Raw genomic sequence first — 6,076 nt, 5'->3', positions numbered from 1 at the left:
ACATTTACGTCGGTTCTTGTAAAACTTTCGCCATGGTTTTTCTTTCGACGTTTTAAAGAGCGCGCTCTCTAAAAATTTTCGCGCGCCCTAAATTTTTTAGATTTGCTCTTATTCTTATACTTCTAACCCTGAACCCTAAAATTTTCAGATTTCGCGCAACATAACATTTCGCTCTCTCACTTCTGCTCTAATTAAAAGTTGCACTCTCCAGGCTCCATCGAATCTGTGAGCTCGTCCAACCTGTAAGTACAAACCATATCTTGCCCTTGTAAATTCATTGAATGATATTAGGTTGTTTTGTTAAAGGGTTTTAGGTATATGCTTTGCGATCTGTTAATAATGTGCTTATAGGTATGGGTTCATGAATTTTCTGTTTAATGGGTTCATGGATTACATTATCTGTTATGTTGAATTGGGAATGGATTTAATTTTGTCGGATCTTTTAATCACCCTATGTTATGTTGAATTGGGAATGGATTTATTGTTTTCATGCTTGGTTTCATGTATATGTTGGTTTCTTGCTTGGTTTCATATATATGTTGTGTTCTTAATGGGTTTTGGGTTCTTGAAAATAAACTGAGACACGACGCCTTTTTAGGCATACGACGACGATTACACGACGGTTTATGAAAAAACCGTCGTTGTATTACTTATACACGACAGTTTTTTCATAAACCGTCGTTTGTATTACTTATATTAGACGACGTCTGTTGAAAATTCGTCGTCTATATATGCCAAATACGTCTGTTTTTGTTTAAAACCCGTCGTCTCTGTTGTGTATTACTTGCTATTAAATCTTTGTATAATCTGCTATTGTGATGGTTATTGCCTGTATTTTCACTTTATTATAGATAATAGGTTATAGTGTCGGAGATGGATAAGTCATGGATGCACTCGGATAGAAGATCGAAGGCATATGAGTTTGGGGTGGAAGCATTTTTGAACTTTGCTCTAGAAAATCTTCTAACTACAACACATATCCGTTGTCCATGTGTTAAATGTGTTAATTTGAAGTTGTTTGGAGTTGGAATTATAAGGGATCACTTATACTTTAATGGAATTGACCAAAGCTATAAGAATTGGACATTTCACGGAGAACCTTGGGAAGCAACTACTAATGCTAGTAGAAATGTTGAAGAAGATGATGGCCATAGTAGGTACAGTTTTGTGTCTGAAGAAATTGATATGGATGATAATGATTTTGGTGATTTTGGTTCCGATCCGTATGAGTTTGCCAATGTGATTGGGGATGGAGATCAACCAGTGTACCCTGGTTGTAGAAAGTATACGAAGTTATCGGCATTGGTGAAGTTGTATAATTTGAAGGCAAAACATGGGATGAGTGATGTCTGTTTTACAGAATTATTGATACTTCAAGGCGATTTGCTTCCAGAAGGAAATACAATACCAACCTCTATGTATGAGGCTAAAAAGACTTTGTGTGCATTGGGGCTGAGTTATGAGAAAATGCACGCATGCCCCAATGATTGCATCTTGTATAGGAAGGAGTATGAGGATTCAACTAATTGTCCTACTTGTGATATCTCAAGGTGGAAGGAAGGCAAAGATTCAATCTTGAAAGAGGGTGTGCCAGCGAAGGTGGTGTGGTATTTTCCTCCAATTCCAAGGTTTAAAAGGACGTTTCAATCACATGAGACAGCTAAGAGTTTGATTTGGCATGCTGCTAGAAAATCAATTGACGGTCAGATGTCTCATCCGGCGGATTCCCCGTCTTGGAAACTTCTTGATGATAAATGGCCTGAGTTTGGTAATGAGCCGAGAAACTTGAGATTGGCTCTTTCATCTGATGGATTCAATCCCCACAGTTCTCTAAGTAGCAGATATAGTTGTTGGCCGGTTATCTTAGTTACATATAATCTCCCTCCATGGCTGTGCATGAAACGAAAGTTCATGATGTTAACCTTATTGATTTCCGGTCCTAAACAACCCGGAAATGATATAGACGTCTACTTGGAGCCTTTGATTGATGATTTAAAATCTTTGTGGGATGGGATTAGAGGAGTGTATGATGCACATAATGGAGAATACTTTACACTCAGAGCTGCATTAATGTGGACAATTAATGATTTCCCCGCCTATGGAAACTTATCTGGTTGTGTTGTTAAAGGATATAAAGCTTGTCCAATATGCGGCGATGATACACCTAGTCACAGGTTGAAAATGGCCACAAAATTTGTTACATTGGGCATAGAAAATGGTTACCAATCAATCATCCATATAGGAGGCAACGTCACTACTACAAAAAAGCAAAAAGACGACGGTAAATCACCGTCGTGTATTCGGTTTTTCAATGGTCGTGGAATCCACCGTCATCTTTTCCCTCATAAACCACGACGCTAAATCACCGTCGTTGTTAAAATATACAACGTCATCAACAAATACAAAACGACGTCTTTGTACTGCAAAAAGATCTAAAAAAGCAGTCGAGGATGAGAATAGACGACCAACTCTCTAAAAAAACCGTCGTTAAAAAGGAAAAATATGACACATATTAAGAGAACAAGGCCGCAAGATAGACATACAACGACGAAAATAAAAAAACGACGCCGTTAAATATCATTTTCACGACAATAAAAAATTTGACGTCTTTAAATACATTAGAAGACGACGTTATTGATACCTACTACGTCGCATATATAAAAACAGCCGTCGTAAAATTAATTTTCCACTTCGATTTTTCGATAAAAGATGACGTGGAAATAGTTGTCAGTGTCATTATTTACGATGTATGTATTTATTGAGTAGACGTTGAAAAACGAAACAACGTCGGTTACAAATATATGAGAGTCGTATTACAAAATTTATACGTCCTATTTTCAGAAACAAACAACGACGATAAATATTAGACGTTGTTAAATAAAACAACGTCGGAAAACAATAAAAACAGACGTGTTTAGTCTGCTAAAGTTCAAGAAAATAGTCGAGGATGAGAATAGACGACCAACTCAAACAAATCACCGTCGTTAAAAAGGAAAAATATGACACATGTTAAAAGAACAAGGCCGCAAGATATACATACAACGACGACAACTAAAATACTACGCCGTTAAATATAATTTACACGACAAGAAAAAATATGACGTCTTTAAATACATGAGAAGACGACGTTATTGAAATATACTACGTCTCTTATTTATAAACAACCGTCGTGAAATAAATTTTCCACTTCGATTTTTCTAAAAAAGATGACTTGGAAATAGTTGTCAGTGTCATTATTTACGACGTATGTATTTATACAGTTGACGTTGAAATGCGAAACAACGTCGGTGGCATTTATATAGTCGACGTTGTATTTATATCTATCATCATTACTCACGACGCACTTAATAATATAGACGACGTTGAACTTCTAAACAACGTCGGTTCCAAATAAATGAGAGCCGTATTACAGAACATATAGACGGCGTTGATTATGATGAGAGCCGTATTACAAATAACGTCGTTTAATTGTTATTAGACGGCGGTTATAATGAATTTCCGTCGGAATTCATTTCGTTCCTCTTCGTTTATAAAAGAACTTGCGACGTGGAAAATGTATGATGACGTCGTATTTTTTAACGTTCAGATTATATATCTCGTTTTTTAGACGTCGGTATTATGGGATTGGAGTCGTGTTATTTTGAATTACATGGCGGTTCTTAATCCTTCCCCGACGTGATATCCTGAATAATTGCTTCACAATTGCGTCGTGGTTCTTCATTGTTACGTTGCTTTAAGACGTCGGTAAATATGCTGAATAACTGGTTCACAATAACGTCGTGTTTTATTTGAACGTAGAAAGTGAAGAAATCACATTACAATATATTACAAAATTAATGTCATACACTGCCAATTACATAAGCATCATTCAATCCATATATCTTCACACCCATCTCGAATATTTTGACCGCCTAACTCACCCACCAGTTCATCAAATGTGTCAACATTTGGCATCCCTCTAGTAAATGGCTCACACTCAATTATCACATCACCTAAGACTTCATCACCAATAACATCATTATATTCTCTATTAGGCATTGATAACACTACCGACCAACCACGATGCATCGGGTCGTCAACAAAAAACATTTGTTTGACTTGAGAAGCCAAAACAAATTGGTCACTCCTATGTCCAATTTTAATCAAATCTACAAGGGTAAATCCAAGTTCGTCGACTACAAGACCAGAACTATCTATCCAATCACACCTAAAGACTGGGATTGTAAACTTTTGGTAGTCAAGGTCCCAAATTTCTTGAATGACACCATAGAAACCCATATTTGAGAGAATTGGGTTTTTATCCTTGGCACTAGCAACTTGCATGGTATGTGCAAGTAAATAAACTCCACTATTTTGAGTTGTCCGCACATCATCTTGTGCCTTGATATTGAATTTAATACCTTTAATAAGATAGCTCCTATATAATGGCACTGACATGTTTGGACCAGCTGCTAGCCACCTTAAATTTTCTGATACGCCATGATTGTCTTCCTCAAGTTCACTTTGAACCTGCAAATTAATCATATCTTAATTCAATCTAACATATAAATAAGAAGAAAATTAAAATAGAAATATGTTATTCAACAACATATACCTTGAAGCGTAGCCATTGAATGAAAGTGCTATTGTGCTTATCCTGCAGCCACTTTGTTCTCTTTCTAAATTTTGGATAAGCAATCTTGATGTGGATCATATGTTGCCTACATGACACGAAAAATTCAAGCATTACGGTCCCAAATATAGAAGATAAACATAAGAAATAATTTAAAATGGAAACTTAAAGAATAAAGCTCATACGTACTCGATATAAGGTAGGACTTCCTCCGTATTCTCCAAGACATATAGATGTGCTTGATTCAACAGGTCCTGATCAACTACGCTCACTGTGCAACCTGATAATGGCTTTGAAAGTCCCATCTTTTGGCTTGAAGGCACTCCAACTGTACTAACATCAGATAAATGCTGAGTACAAAACTCTACCGCTTCTTCAGCTATATACCGCTCAGCAATGCAACCTTCGGGACGAGTACGATTCTGAACATACCCCTTCAGCACTTTCATATATCTTTCAAACGGATACATCCACCTAAAATATACTGGCCCACATAGACGAACTTCTCTGACAAGATGTACTACTAGATGAACCATGATATCAAAGAATGAAGGGGGAAAGTACTTCTCAAGCAAACACAGAGTAACTACTACATCTTCTTCCAACCTATCTAGCTTGGAAACATCAACAGTCTTTGCACATATAGCATTGAAGAAGAAGCACAAACGAGTTATTGCATACCTTGCAGGCTTCTCCAAAACAGAACGAATTGCCACAGGGAGCAATTGTTGCATTAAGGTATGACAATCATGTGATTTAAGGCCAAGAAGTCTTGAATCTTGTAAAGATACAAGATTTTTAATATTTGAAGAATAACCTTCAGGGACCTTCATACCATAGAAAGAATTGCAAATCTCTCTCTTCTCTGCTCTTGACAAATTCCAAGGCCCAGGAGGCAAACGAGTACGTCTTTCTCCATACTCGGGTTGCAAATCAGTTTTGACCCCCATGTTCAATAAATCTAATCGAGCAGCAATCCCATCTTTATTTTTTCCAGGGATCTCCAGCAATGTACCAATGATACTATCACAAACATTCTTCTCAATGTGCATAACATCTAGGGCATGCCTCACAGGAAGGTATTTCCAATACTCGAGATCAAAGAATATTGATTTCTTCTTCCAACAAACTCTGTCACCATTTTCAACCATATGCAGCACTTCTTCTCCGGTTAATGGCTCGGGAGGTATGCCATATTCAGGTTTCCCATTAAAAGCTGCACGTTGCCTCCTATATGGATGATTGATTGGTAACCATTTTCTATGCCCAATGTAACAAATTTTGTGGCCATTTTTCAACCTGTGACTAGGTGTATCATCGCCGCATATTGGACAAGCTTTATATCCTTTAACAACACAACCAGATAAGTTTCCATAGGCGGGGAAATCATTAATTGTCCACATTAATGCAGCTCTGAGTGTATAAGTATTCTCCATTATGTGCATCATACACTCCTCTAATCCC

Source organism: Prunus persica, chromosome G1 (genome assembly GCF_000346465.2).
Source record: "Prunus persica cultivar Lovell chromosome G1, Prunus_persica_NCBIv2, whole genome shotgun sequence".
Classification (NCBI taxonomy): domain Eukaryota; kingdom Viridiplantae; phylum Streptophyta; class Magnoliopsida; order Rosales; family Rosaceae; genus Prunus; species Prunus persica.
This window is presented reverse-complemented; position numbering follows the sequence as displayed.